The sequence below is a fragment of the Aegilops tauschii genome, chromosome 2, assembly GCF_002575655.3.
Source record: "Aegilops tauschii subsp. strangulata cultivar AL8/78 chromosome 2, Aet v6.0, whole genome shotgun sequence".
In the NCBI taxonomy this organism is placed as follows: Eukaryota; Viridiplantae; Streptophyta; class Magnoliopsida; order Poales; family Poaceae; genus Aegilops; species Aegilops tauschii.
The window spans coordinates 439842207-439858221 of record NC_053036.3 but is presented as its reverse complement, the minus strand read 5'-3'; the positions used below and the strand labels follow the sequence as shown (position 1 = coordinate 439858221).

At 44.3% G+C, this 16015-nt stretch overlaps 1 long non-coding RNA gene across 1 annotated transcript; it reads right to left on the bottom strand.

Annotated features, from left to right (window-relative positions):
• Window positions 1-8384: 8384 nt before the first annotated feature.
• Window positions 8385-11863, bottom strand: LOC141041716 (uncharacterized). The gene is made up of 3 exons (XR_012202981.1): window positions 10762-11863; window positions 9876-9966; window positions 8385-8638 (listed from the first exon to the last, which is right to left on the bottom strand). It is a non-coding gene; the product is annotated as an uncharacterized lncRNA (long non-coding RNA).
• Between the last annotated feature and the right edge of the window lie 4152 nt (window positions 11864-16015).

The window sequence follows — 16015 nt, the reverse complement described above, 5'->3', positions numbered from 1 at the left end:
TGTCTCCAACGTATCTATAATTTTTTATTGTTCCATGCTATTATATTATCTGTTTTGGATGTTTAATGGGCTTTATTATACACTTCTATATTATTTTTGGGGCTAACCTATTAACCGAAGGCCCAGTGCAAATTGCTATTTTTTTGCCTATTTCAGTGTTTTGAAGAAAAGGAATATCAAACGGAATGAAACCTTCAGGAGAGTGAGTTTTGGAACAAACGTGATCCAGGAGACTTGGAGTGGACGTCAAGAAAGAAGCGAGGAGGCCACGAGGCAGGGAGGCACGCCCCCCACCCTCGTGGGCCCCTCGCAGCTCCACCGACCTACTTCTTCCTCCTATATATACCCATATACCCGAAAACATACAGGAGCACCACGAAACCCTATTTCCACCACCGCAACCTTCTGTACCCGTGAGATCCCATCTTGGGGCCTTTTCCGGTGCTCCGCCGGAGGGGGAATCGATCATGGAGGGCTTCTACATCAACACCATAGCCTCTCCGATGATGTGTGAGTAGTTTACCACAGACCTTCGGGTCCATAGTTATTAGCTAGATGGCTTCTTTTCTCTCTTTGGATCTCAATACAAAGTTCTCCTCGATCTTCTTGGAGATCTATTTGATGTAATTCTTTTTGCGGCGTGTTTGTCGAGATCCGATGAATCATGGGTTTATGATCAAGATTATCTATGAACAATATTTGAATCTTCTCTGAATTCTTTTATGTATGATTTGTTATCTTTGCAAGTCTCTTTGAATTATCAGTTTGGTTTGGCCTACTAGATTGATCTTTCTTGCAATAGGAGAAGTGCTTAGCTTTGGTTTCAATCTTGCGGTGTCCTTTCCCAATGACAGCAGGGGCAGCAACGCACGCATTGTATTGTTGCCATCAAGGATAAAAAGATGGGGTTTATATCATATTGCATGAGTTTATCCCTCTACATCATGTCATCTTGCCTAATGCGTTACTCTGTTCTTATGAACTTAATACTCTAGATGCATGCTGGATAGCGGTCGATGTGTGGAGTAATAGTAGTAGATGCAGAATCGTTTCGGTCTACTTGTCGCGGACATGATGCCTATATACATGATCATGCCTAGATATTCTCATAACTATGCACTTTTCTATCAATTGCTCGACAGTAATTTGTTCACCCACCGTAATACTTATGCTATATTGAGAGAAGCCACTAGTGAAATCTATGGCCCCCGGGTCTATTTTACATCATATAAGTTTCCAATCTATTTTACTTTGCAATCTTTACTTTCAATCTATATCATAAAAATACCAAAAATATTTATCTTATTATCTCTATCAGATCTCACTTTTGCAAGTGGCCGTGAAGGGATTGACAACCCCTTTATCGCATTGGTTGCAAGGTTCTTATTTGTTTGTGTAGGTACGAGGCGACTTGTGTGTAGTCTCCTACTGGATTCATACCTTGGTTCTTAAAAACTGAGGGAAATACTTACGCTACTTTGCTGCATCACCCTTTCCTCTTCAAGGGAAAAACCAACGCAAGCTCAAGAGGTAGCAAGAAGGATTTCTGGCGCCGTTGCCGGGGAGATCTATGCCAAGTCAAGTCAAGTCAAGACATACCATGTACCCATGACAACTCTTATCCCTCGCATTACATTATTTTCCATTTGCCTCTCGTTTTCCTCTCCCCCACTTCACCTTTGCCGTTTTATTCGCCCTCTTTTTCCGTTCGTCTCTTTTCGCTTGCTTCTTGTGTGCTTGTGTGTTGGATCGTTTGTCACGATGGCTCAAGACAATACTAAATTGTGTGACTTTTCCAATAGCAACAACAATGATTTTCTTAGCACTCCGATTGCTCCTCTTACCGATGCTGAATCTTGTGAAATTAATGTTGCCTTGCTGAATCTTGTCATGAAAGATCAATTCTCTGGCCTTCCTAGTGAAGATGCCGCTACACATCTAAACAACTTTGTTGATTTGTGTGATATGCAAAAGAAGAAAGATGTGGGTAATGATATTGTTATATTGAAGCTATTTCCGTTTTCGCTTAGAGATCGTGCTAAAACTTGGTTTTCGTCTTTGCCTAAAAATAGTATTGATTCTTGGAATAAGTGCAAAGATGCTTTTATCTCTAAGTATTTTCCTCCCGCTAAGATCATCTCTCTTAGAAACGATATTATGAATTTTAAGCAACTTGATCATGAGCATGTTGCACAATCTTGGGAGAGGATGAAATTGATGATACGTAATTGCCCTACATATGGTTTAAATTTATGGATGATTATACAAAAAATTTATGCCGGATTGAATTTTGCTTCTAGAAATCTTTTAGATTCGGCCGCGGGAGGCACTTTTATGGAAATCACTTTAGGAGAAGCTACTAAACTCCTAGATAATATTATGGCTAATTATTCTCAATGGCACACCGAAAGATCTACTAGTAAAAAGGTTCATGAGATAGAAGAGATTAATGTTTTGAGTGGAAAGATGGATGAACTTATGAAGTTGTTTGCTAATAAGAGTGCTCCTATTGATCCTAATGATATGCCTTTGTCTACTTTGATTGAGAATAATAATGAATCTATGGATGTGAATTTTGTTGGTAGGAACAATTTTGGTAACAACGCTTATAGAGGAAACTTTAATCCTAGGCCATATCCTAGTAATTCCTCTAATAATTATGGTAATTCCTACAACAACTCTTATGGAAATTTTAATATGATGCCCTCTGATTTTGAGACTAGTTTTAAAGAATTTATGATTTCTCAAAAGAATTTCAATGCTGTGCTTGAAGAAAAATTGCCTAAGATTGATGAGTTGGCTAGGAATGTGGATAGAATTTCTCTTGATATTGATTCTTTGAAACTTAGATCTATTCCTCCTAAGCATGATATCAATGTCTCTCAAAGCCATGAGAATTTCCATTGATGAGTGCAAAGAAAGAACCGCTAGGATGCGTGCTAAGAAAGATTGCTTTGTAAAAGCGTGTTCTTCTAGTTTTCATGATAATAGGGATGAAGATCTAAAAGTGATTTATGTGTCTCCTATTAAATCTTTGTTTTGCAATATGAATCTTGATAATGATGGGACTGGAGATGAGTCAACTTTAGTTAAAAGGCGTCCCAATGATTCGGAGTTTTTAGATCTTGATGCAAAAATTGGTAAAAGTGGGATCGAAGAGGTCAAAACTTTACATAGCAATGAACCCACTATTTTGGATTTCAAGGAATTTAATTATGATAATTTTTCTTTAATAGATTGTATTTCCTTGTTGCAATCCGTGTTAAATTCTCCTCATGCTTATAGTCAAAATAAAGCTTTTACCAAACATATCGTTGATGCTTTAATGCAATCTTATGAAGAAAAGCTTGAATTAGAAGTTTCTATCCCTAGAAAACTTTATGATGAGTGGGAAACTACTATTAAAATTAAAATTAAAGATCATGAATGCTATGCTTTATGTGATTTGGGTGCTAGTGTTTCCACGATTCCAAAAACTTTGTGTGATGTATTAGGTTTCCGTGAATTTGATGATTGTTCTTTAAATTTGCACCTTGCGGATTCCACCATTAAGAAACCTATGTGGAGAATTAATGATTTTCTTATTGTTGCAAAGGAATTATGTGCCCGTAGATTTCATTGTTCTTGATATAGATTGCAATCCTACATGTCCTATTATTCTTGGTAGACCTTTCCTTAGAACGATTGGTGCAATTATTGATATGAAAGAAGGAAATATTAGATTCCAATTTCCGTTAAGGAAAGGCATGGAACACTTTCCTAGAAAGAAAATAAAATTACCTTATGAATCTATTATGAGAGCCACTTATGGATTGCATACCAAAGATGGTAATACCTAGATCTATCCTTGCCTTTTTGCCTAGCTAGGGGCGTTAAACGATGGCGCTTGTTGGGAGGCAACCCAATTTTATTTTTGTTTCTTGCTTTTTTGGTTCTGTTTAGTAATAAATATAGACTCTTTTTAGATGTGTTTTCATGTTTTAATTAGTGTTTGTGCCAAGTAGAACCTTTCGGAAGACTTGGGTGAAGTCTTTTTGATCTTGCTGTAAAAAACAGAAACTTTAGCGCTCACGAGATTAGCTGCCATTTTTTACTGGAGAGTGATTTTAGGTTGATTCCTTTTGCAGATGATTAATAGACAAATTCCTCACGTCCAGCAATTTATTTTAGAATTTTTGGAGTTCCATAAGTATACTTTTGATAAAGATTACTACAGACTGTTCTGTTTTTGACAGATTCTGTTTTTCGTGTGTTGTTTGCTTATTTTGATGAATATATGGCTAGTATCGGAGGGTATAAACCATAGATAAGTTGAAATACAGTAGGTTTAACACCAATATAAATAAAGAATGAGTTCATTACAGTAACTTGAAGTGGTGGTTTGTTTTCTTTCACTAACGGAGCTCATGAGATTTTTCTGTTGAGTTTTGTGTTGTGAAGTTTTCAAGTTTTGGGTAAAGATTTGATGGATTATGGAATAAGGAGTGGCAAGAGCCTAAGATTGGGGATGCCCAAGGCACCCCAAGGTAAAATTCAAGGACAACCAAAAGCCTAAGCTTGGGGATGCCCCGGAAGGCATCCCCTCTTTCGTCTTCGTCTATCGGTAACTTTACTTGAGGCTATATTTTTATTCACCACATGATATGTGTTCTGCTTGGAGCATCTTGTATGATTTGACTCTTTGCTTTTTAGTTTAACACAATCATCCTTGCTGTACACACCTTTTGGGAGAGACACACATGAATCAGAATTTATTAGAATACTCTATGTGCTTCACTTATATCTTTTGAGCTAGATAATTTTGCTCTAGTGCTACACTTATAACTTTTAGAGCATGGTGGTGGTTTTATTTTATAGAAATTATTGATCTCTCATGCTTCATTTATATCATTTAGAGAGTCCTTTATAACAGCATGGTAATTTACTTTGGCTATAAAATTAGTCCTAATATGATAGGCATCCGAGGTGGGTATAATAAGAACTTTCATAAAAAGTGCATTGAATACTATGAGAAGTTTGATACTTGATGATTGTTTTGAGATATGAAGATGGTAATATTAGAGTCGTGCTAGTTGAGTAGTTGTGAATTTGAGAAATACTTGTGTTGAAGTTTGCAAGTCCCGTAGCATGCACGTATGGTAAACGTTGTGTAACAAATTTGAAGCATGAGGTGTTCTTTGATTGTCATCCTTATGAGTGGCGGTCGGGGACGAGCGATGGTCTTTTCCTACCAATCTATCCCCCTATGAGCATGCGCGTAATGCTTGGTTTTTGATGACTTGTAGATTTTTTCAATAAGTATGTGAGTTCTTTATGACTAATGTTGAGTCCATGGATTATACGCACTCTCACCTTTCCATCATTGCTAGCCTCTTCGGTACCATGCATTGCCCTTTCTCACCTTGAGAGTTGGTGCAAACTTCGCCGGTGCATCCAAACCCCGTGATATGATACGTTCTATCACACATAAACCTCCTTATATCTTCCTCAAAACATCCACCATACCTACCTATTATGGCATTTCCATAGCCATTCCGAGATATATTGCCATGCAACTTTCCACCGTTTCATTTATGACACGCTTCATCATTGTCATATTGCCTTGCATGATCATGTAGTTGACATCGTATTTGTGGCAAAGCCACCATGCATAATTTATCATACATGTCACTCTTGATTCATTGCCCATCCTGGTACACCGCCGGAGGCATTTAGATAGAGTCATATTTTGTTCTAGTATCGAGTTGTAATCATTGAGTTGTAAATAAATAGAAGTGTGATGATCATCATTAACAGAGCATTGTCCCAAATAAAAAGAAGAAGAAGGGCCAAAAAAAGAGAAAGGCCCAAAAAAATAAAAAAAAATAAAAAAAGAGAAAAGAAATAAAAAGGGACAATGCTACTATCCTTTTTTTCACACTTGTGCTTCAATCGTGACAAGAAAATAAAGTTTCTACGATCTGATCGCGGAGACAAATATTTGAGTTACGAGTTTGGTCTTCAACTAAAACAATGTGGAATAATTTCACAAATTCGTGCCACCTGGAACACCACAGCATAATGGTGTGTCCGAACATCATAACCGTACTTTATTGGATATAGTGCAATCTATGATGTCTCTTACCGATTTACCACTATCGTTCTGGGGTTATGCATTAGAGACAACTGCATTCACATTAAATAGGGCACCGTCTAATCCGTTGAGACGACACCGTATGAACTATGGTTTGGCAAGAAACCTAAGCTATCGTTTCTTAAAGTTTGGGGCTGCGATGCTTATGTGAAAAAGCTTCAACCTGATAAGCTCGAACCCAAATCGGATAAATGTGTCTTCATAGGATACCCAAAGGAGACTGTTGGGTACACCTTCTATCACAGATCCGAAGGCAAGTCATTCGCTGCTAAGAATGGACCCTTTCTATAGAAGGAGTTTCTCTCGAAAGAAGTGAGTAGGAGGAAAGTAGAACTTGATGAGGTAACTGTACCTGCTCCCTTATTAGAAAGTAGTTCATCACAGAAATCTGTTCCTGTGACTCCTGCACCAGTTAGTGGGGAAGCTAATGATGATGATCATGTAACTTCAGATCAAGTTACTACCGAACCTCGTAGGTCAACCAGAGTGAGATCCGCACCAGAGTGGTACGGTAATCCTTTTCTCGAGGTCATGTTACTAGATCATGACGAACCTACGAACTATAAGAAGCGATGGTGAGCCTAGATTCCGCAAAATGGCTTGAGGCCATGAAATCTGAGATGCGATCCATGTATGAGAACAAAGTATGGACTTTGATTGACTTGCCCAAATGATCGGCGAGCCATTGAGATTAAATGGATCTTCAAGAGGAAGACGGACGCTGATAGTAGTGTTACTATCTACAAAGCTAGAATTGTCGCAAAAGGTTTTCGACAAGTTCAAGGTGTTGACTACGATGAGAGTTTCTCACTCGTATCTATGCTTAAGTCTGTCCGAATCATGTTAGCAATTGCCGCATTTTATGAAATCTGGCAAATGGATAAACAAATCTGCATTCCTTAATGGATTTATTAAAGAAGAGTTGTATATGATGCAACCAGAAGGTTTTGTCGATCCAAAGGGAGCTAACAAAGTGTGCAAGCTCTAGCGATCCAAAGAAGAGTTGTATATGATGCGAATGTTGGGATGATCGGATCCACTTGAAGAGAAGCACGCCGGTTGGAAGAGAATTGGTATGACGACCTCGATGATCAAGAAGGATTAGTATTCACATAGCAATATGAGAACACCGTTTAGGAAAGGTATGGATTCAACATTTGACTTCGAAGCAACTCGAATACCACGAAACAAAACAACAACAAAGGATTTGGCTTGCGGAATAAGCCGGAACAAACATATGATAGAGATTCCGTCCGAAGTTTTCGTAGTGGGGCCCACACGGGCTCGATCGTACAGCACCATCATGTACAAGGCTGTGCACATGACATACGAAGCGTCCCCGAGTCGGCATAGCCAAGGACTCTTTAAGACACTACGAGACCACTGTAAAACCAACCGTGTACAGGCGGACCACTAGACGTCGAACCCCAATCTCATATCATGCATCTGTCGGAAAGATGTCCTAAGAGCTACTTGAATTCCCACTTATAAACTCCCGAAACTTTCTGGTTATGCAATCAGGTGTTGGGGATACAGGGGACACAAAATATATCACCCAAACTAACAATACCTAGATCCAGCTGTATCCATCCTTCAACACATAACCAAGAAACCTTCGGAAATCATTTACCTCAACCTTCGAAAAACATCCGTTATACAAGTTATGGCAATACTCCCGAACTCCCGCCCCAGTACTGGGTGGCGTCGAGGTGATCTCACCAACAACTGCATAAAAGAGATTTCGATGTCGGCGAAACTCAGGTATTCCAGAACTGCAACGATAAAATTGTGACGACAACACCTCGGAGCTCAACTCCCCGGGACACTGCCACAACCCCTAAATGTCAGGAGGCACCAAGAACAATGTTCTTGTCACAAAACCATCGGAACGATTCCAAGATACCCGCGTGATCCTAAAATTTTTTTTAGTGAAATTTGAGGAGAGAAAAGTCAAAACTTCTACGTCAGGAGGCCTCACCAGAGCGACGAAGGGACTTAGGAGTAAAAAGAATCCTACTCTCCGATATATATAATCCTAAGACTCAAAACATTTTTGTTCTAGACTCAACAACGCTAGCGATTCGATCAAGCAGGGGGCTCCTAAGTCGGGGATGGCTCTGATTACCAACTTGTAACGCCCACGATGCGGCTATATCTCCCACGTGTCGAGGCACGACTTAGAGGCATAACCGCATTGTGGTTTTGTCGCAAGGAGGGTCATCTTCACACAATCCCATGTAATGAACAAGAATGGGATAAAGAGTTGGCTTACAATCGCCACTTCACACAATACATGAATAAGTCATACATCATTCAAGATACACACATAGGTCCGACTACGGAACCAAAAGAAAAGAAGACAACCCAACTGCTAGATCCCTGATCGTCCCAACTGGGCTCCACTACTGATCAACAAGAAAAGAACAACACAACGAACAAGATCTTCATCGGGCTCCCACTTGAGCTCGGTTGCGTCACCTGCACTGGCATCGTCGGCACCTGCAACTGTTTTGGAAGTATCTGTGAGTCACGAGGACTCAGCAATCTCACACCCGCGAGATCAAGACTATTTAAACTCAAAGGAAAGGATGGGGTAATGAGGTGGAGCTGCAGCAAGCACTAGCATATATGGTGGCTAACATACGCAAATGAGAGCGAGAAGAGAAGCAACGGAACGGTCGTGAACTAGCAATGATCAAGAAGTGATCCTGAACTCCTACTTACGTCAAACATAACACAAGAACCGTGTTCACTTCCCGGACTCCACCGAGAAGAGACCATCACGGCTACACACGCGGTTGATGCGTTTTAATTAAGGTCAAGTGTCAAGTTCTCTACAACCGGACATTAACAAATTCCCATCTGCCACATAACCGCGGGCATGGCTTTCGAAAGATAATACCCTACAGGGGTGTCCCAACTTAGCCCATTATAAGCTCTCACGGTCAAGGAAGGATATTCCTTCTCTCAGGAAGACCCGATCAGTCTCGGAATCCTGGTTACAAGACATTTCGACAATGGTAAAACAAGACCAGCAAAGCCGCCCGAATGTGCCGACAAATCCCGATAGGAGCTGCACATATCTCGTTCTCAGGGCACACCGGATTGTCCAAGCTTCCGGTAGGCCAGCCCAGAGTTGCCCCTAGTGGCCACCGGCGACTGACAGGTTGGACCAACACTCAGAGGAGCACTGGCCCGGGGGTTTAAAATAAAGATGACCCTTGAGTCTGCAGAACCCAAGGGAAAAAGGCTTAGGTAGGCAAATGGTAAAACCAAGGTTGGGCCTTGCTGGAGGAGTTCTATTCAAAGCGAACTGTCAAGGGGGTCCCATAAATCACCCAACCGCGTAAGGAACGCAAAATCAAGGAACATACATCGGTATGACGGAAACTAGGGCGGCAAGAGTGGAACAAAACACCAGGCATAAGGCCGAGCCTTCCACCCTTTACCAAATATATAGATGCATTAATTAAGATAAGAGATATTGTGATATCCCAACATAAATAGAATCCAACATGGAGCAATCTTCATCTTCTCCTGCAACTAGCAACGCTATAAGAGGGGCTGAGCAAAAGCGGTAACATAGCCAAACAATGGTTTGCTAGGAAGGGTGAAAAGGTTAGGGGCTGACATGGCAGTATGGGAGGCATGATATAGCAAGTGGTAGGTAGCGCAGCATGGCAATAGAACGAGCAACTAGCAAAGCAAAGATAGAAGTGATTTCGAGGGGTGGTCATCTTGCCTGAGATCCCGCAAGGAAGAAGAACGAGTCCATGAAGAAGACAAGCGGACGGAGTCGAACGAATCCTCACAACTCCGGAACGAAACCGAAGCTAACGAGAGAAGCAACCCGGAAAGAAACAAACAACATAGTAAACAACCACCACATACACATGGCATGATGCAAAAACAAATATGATGCATGTCCGGTTTACTGAGGCATGGCATGGCAAAGTGCAACAAACAACACTACAAATTAAGTGGAGCTCAATATGCAACGAGTTGCATATTGACGAAACACCACATCAATTATTTAGTTCTCTCTCGTTATGTACCCAACAATGTTAAATGTTGTTAACCATGGCAAGAGGTGAAGCATAAGGAAACTACCTATTTAAGCAAGTTAAATGAGGCCGGAAACAAACAACAACAATTCCGGAAAATCCTCATGTCCATATATTGGGATTGGTACTGTTCTGCCATAAACGCAATTTTAATATTGTAAAACAGCAAAATGAAGTGCACCAAGTTAAACTAGGCATTTTCTACCCCATTTACATATGAAATTTATTAAAATCCGAGTTACGGTTATTTAGTTATGAAATAAATCATTTTAACATATTATACGAGCAAATTTAATCAAACATCATTTTAAACAATTTTAACATGGGTGGAAGTGGCATATTATTAAACTACACAAAATTCTAAGCATTTAACATGTTTAAATCATTTTAAATCGAAGCACGGTTTATTAGTTATTAAATGCATGAAGAACGGGGGGTTTTCTGCAAAACAGTAAATCCTTGGGTAATATCTAAATTCGCAGATCCTGAAAAAAACATCACATGGGCCGAATGAGAATAGGAAGCCCAACAGAGGAAAAAAACAAAGGGCGCTGGGGGCCTCACCCAGTGGGCCTTGGCCCGTTCGGCTTGGAGAGGGAGGCTGGAAGGGGGGCGCTGGGCCTTGGAGGCAGCAGGCCGGCTTGGAACGCCTGGCTGGCCCTTGCCGCGGCTGCAGCCCACGCAGCTGGCCAGCGCGGTCAACGCGCGGCTGGACCGGGCGAGCTGCTGCTGCTCGTTCCTGACGAACGAAGAACAGAAGCAGCAGCAGGTTCATGGCGACGCAGAAGGCGGCGCCGGGGAGGCGAGCGGCGCTGGCGAGGCGGCGGTGGCTCCGGGATCCAGCGGGGAAGCAGCCGAAGACACGGGGCCGCGTCGGATCTGTCGGAGACGGCCACGAACAGAACAGAGCGGCGGTGGGAGCTTGCAAGGCCATGGCGGAACTATTTACTGAAGAAAAGACAGAGGAGAAATCAGAGAGAGAAAGAGAAGGAACTAGAGGGAGGGAGAGCACGGGGAAGGAGAGGGGCGGCGCTCATCTGCTCTTGGATCAGGTGGCCGGCAGCACAGCAGCAGGTCTGGAGCGAGACGAGGCGGCGATGGCCTGGACGAGGAGGAGGCCGCGGACGAAGGACGGCGACGGCTTGAGGCGCATGGGACGCCCGGGCAGAGGAGCTCGAGCATCGGGCTCGCGAGACGCCTGGCGAGGAGGTGGTGGCGGGGCCGGGGACTTGCGCGGAAGGCGAGGCGGAGGAGGTCCGGCGAGACAGGGGGACTTGGGAGACGCGGGAAGCAGAGGAGGCCGAGGCGCCATGGCTGTGGAACGGTAGCGGCGGCGGAACTTGGGGCGCCGGAGATGGGGACAGGGCCCTGCTGGCGGGATCCGGCTGGGAACGGGCAAGGGTGGCGGAGGAGGAGCTCTGCTCCGGTGAGCTGGTTACGAGGTGGTCGGGGCGATCTTCTCCTGGCGCCATGGATGGGTACTCCTACGGGACAGAGACAAAAGAGAGAGAAAAGTGAGGGGGATTGAGCGATGCTCCTGGTTGGATCGGTCGCAACTTCGAGGAGGGAAGGTGGTGGCTGCTGATCTGGAGCGGGGGAGATCCCGAGGAAGAGGAGGATGGAGGGAGTGGCGGCGGCAGAGAAAGGATGGATGGGACAAGCCTCCTAAAAACTAGGGTTAGGCTGTTTAAATAGCTAGGTGGACTAGCTTAAGGCAAAACAGGCCCTCTGATCAAAATTGAACGGTCGAGAAAAAGGCTGTGGAGAGTCCAACAAAGAAAACGGTGATGTTTTGTAGATGTTAGGGGATGATCCGGACCCAACGGTAACAACAAACCGGGTCGGGTACGGGACAACTTTCGGACGCGCGGGAGGGGATCGCGGGCTGACGAGAGAGGTTAGTTGGTTTGACAAGAGGGAACCGAAAACACGGTTGGTCTTGGAACGGTCAACGAAAGCAAGGGGGAACGCGGCAACTACGAACGAATGCAAATTTTTAAAACATGACGGCAATGAAGTGCCGATGCAATGCAAATGATGCGATGATGAATGCAACACACAAATAAAACACAGCTGACTCGCAAAACAAGGAAGGCAATCGGAGCGTCGGTCTCGGGGCGTTACATAAACCCTTTGGGTGTTGGTCACATGGCGATGTGAACTATGGGTGTTAATCACATGGTGATGTGAACTATTGATGTTAAATCACATGGCGATGTGATCTAGATTATTGACTCTAGTGCAAGTGGGAGACTGAAGGAAATATGCCCTAGAGGCAATAATAAAGTTATTATTTATTTCCTTATTTCATGATAAATGTTTATTATTCATGCTAGAATTGTATTAACCATAAACATAATACTTGTGTGATTACATAGACAAACAGAGTGTCACTAGTATGCCTCTACTTGACTAGCTCGTTGATCAAAGATGGTTATGTTTCCTAGCCATAGACATGAGTTGTCATTTGATTAACGGGATCACATCATTAGGAGAATGATGTGATTGACTTGACCCATTCCGTTAGCTTAGCACTTGATCGTTTAGTATTCTGCTATTGCTTTCTTCATGACTTATATATGTTCCTATGACTATGAGATTATGCAACTCCCGTTTACCGGAGGAACACTTTGTGTGCTACCAAACGTCACAACGTAACTGGGTGATTATAAAGGTGCTCTACAGGTGTCTCCGAAGGTACTTGTTGGGTTGGCGTATTTCGAGATTAGGATATGTCACTCCGATTATCGGAGAGGTATCTCTAGGCCCACTCAGTAATGCACATCACTATAAGCCTTGCAAGCATTGCAACTAATGAGTTAGTTGCGGGATGATGTATTACGGAACGAGTAAAGAGACTTGCCGGTAACGAGATTGAAGTAGGTATTGAGATACCGACGATCGAATCTCGGGCAAGTAACATACCGATGACAAAGGGAACAACGTATGTTGTTATGCGGTCTGACCGATAAAGATCTTCGTAGAATATGTGGGAGCCAATATGAGCATCCAGGTTCCGCTATTGGTTATTGACCGGAGACGTGTCTCGGTCATGTCTACATAGTTCTCGAACCCGTAGGGTCCGCACGCTTAAAGTTTCGATGACAGTTATATTATGAGTTTATATGTTTTGATGTACCGAAGGTTGTTCGGAGTCCCGGATGTGACCACGGACATGACGAGGAGTCTCGAAATGGTCGAGACATCAAGATTGATATATTGGAAGCCTATATTTGGATATCGGAAGTGTTCCGGGTGAAATCGGGATTTTACCGGAGTACCGGAGGGGTTACCGGAACCCCCCGGGGGTTAATGGGCCATAGTGGGCCTTAGTGGAGAAGAGGAGAGGCGGCCAGGGCAAGGGCCGCGCGCCCCTCCTCCCTAGTCCGAATAGGACAAGGAGAGGGGGCGGCGCCCCCCTTCCTTCTTCTCCTCCACCTCTTTCCCCCTCTTCTCCTAGTCCAACAAGGAAAAGGGAGGGAGTCCTACTCCCGGTGGGAGTAGGACTCCTCCTGGCGCGCCCCCTCCTGGCCGGCCGCACCTCCCCCTTGCTCCTTTATATACGGGGGCAGGGGGGCACCCTAGAGACACAACAATTGATCGTTTGATCTTTTAGCCGTGTGCGGTGCCCCCCTCCACCATAGTCCACCTCGATAATACTGTAGTGGTGCTTAGGCGAAGCCCTGCGTCGGTAGAACATCATCATCGTCACCACGCCGTCGTGCTGACGAAACTCTCCCTCAACACTCGGCTGGATCGGAGTTCGAGGGACGTCATCGGGCTGAACGTGTGCTGAACTCGGAGGTGCCGTGCGTTCGGTACTTGATCGGTCGGATCGTGAAGACGTATGACTACATCAACCGCGTTGTGCTAACGCTTCCGCTTTTGGTCTACGAGGGTACGTGGACAACACTCTCCCCTCTCGTTGCTATGCATCACCATGATCCTGTGTGTGTAGGAATTTTTTTGAAATTACTACGTTCCCCAACAGATTGTTGCACCATTGGCCTCCTTCTCCCCTTACTCCTACTAACACCATTTCTCAGCTGGAGGGTGTAGTTTTTACTCTCTAACGTTGGTAACTCTCTTATCGCCGCTTCCTCTTCTCCAGGGTTGCGGTGCATCTTGGTTACAACAATGCATTATATAATGTGTGATTGGTTGTTGCGTAAGATGCATGCACGACCATTCGCGCCCTATATACCCAAGCAATACATTTAGAGAAAAACACTCAGATTCTTTGTTCTCTGATATCGTATCTTTGAAAACTAAGGGCCTATTTGGGAGTGCTTCAGCTCCTGCTAACTCCGCAGCCAGAGCTGGATCGAACATCCTAACTCTTGGAGTTGAGAACAAGAAGTTAGAGGTGTTTTGCAATACAAACACGAATGAGTCGGGGAAGCTGCTATTTTCATGTTATGAGAAGTCGAAGGAGATAGAGTTGATGAACTTTACACGATATTGCCACTACTAACTGGCCGAGCATACCAGTTTGCTCAAAAGAACAACCCATAAACATACTGATTCGTCCTCACATGCATCGATGCCCGTTCTTCGGCTAACCATAGTGCCACTGGGAGGAGCCCGCGTTGTGTCATGGCGCCAGCACGACGTAGCTTGTCAGCACGCCTCCCTCATCCCCGTCGTCCTCTCTCTCACCAACCAAACTGTGCCTCTACCTCTGTCACCCTTGTTCGGGCTCCGCCGACATTAGGTCGACCATGTCCTCAACAATCCCTGATTGAGCTATGTCGGGATCGGGACAACCTCCTCCTCTAACGCCCTGGCCTGACAGCCCTAACGGTCGTATTTTACATGGGTCACTGCTTGAGAAGTTAAGCTATCATAGGAAGCCAAAGCCGCCTCACTGAAACAAACCGTGAACTCCGGTTTTTTCTTAGTGGAAGCTAGCGATGGGCCGGCGGCTGGGGAGTTAGGGAGTTGTCGGCCGGGGAGCACTCCTGAACAGGTCCCCGAATAGCTACATTTTTTTATGTTTGAAGTTTAAGGGGATTCATTTTCTTTAAGGAACCGGCGGGGGCACTACCTTTTCATTTAGACGAACGAAATATAACTACGATAGAGTGACTCATTTCGGCAATGAGTCGGAAACCCAATAGCTAGAAACCTGAGGCCAACAAAATACCCAATACCCTCGCTCGATTGGGGGTCCCTTAGGCCATCTCCCTCAGTCTAATATCCCGCAGGGCCAACATGGCCACCTCTATGTAGGTCATGCGAGTTCCGTTGAAGATGCACTGGTTCGGCTCCTTCCAAATGTTTCACAACGTGTAAAAGAGACCCCCACTCCGGTAGTACCATGCATGCATTGGGGCCTCGGCAAGCATTATGCTCCACTAGGCCACAAGGCTTTTGGTGGGGCCCATGCCCGACACCCGTGAAATTCTCCTCGGTCCAAACCTGAACGCAGGTAGCCACCACAAATGGAGAAAGGGGCGGTCCTTGCACATGTGCACTGTTGCTTTCGGTGCACTTAGGCAAAGGTGACATATCGAGTCAAGCGGACAACCCTGAGCCGCAAGCATATCCACGGTGATGATGCATCCACACAACACAAGTTAGGCGAACATTTTGCACTTTGGCTCCACGCGGACCTTCCAAAGCGCCGCGTCGAACTTCTGGTGAGAGCCGAGGAATTGCACCGTATAAGCCGAGGGCGTCGAATAGACACCATTAGCTGTCCCACTTCCAAGTGATGGTGTCATCTCGGTCAGGGTCTAAAGTGATATCAGCAAGCGTCCCACAGAAGTGAATGAATTGCCAAAGTTGTTCGATGCTACTCATCTGTGCAGCCCCT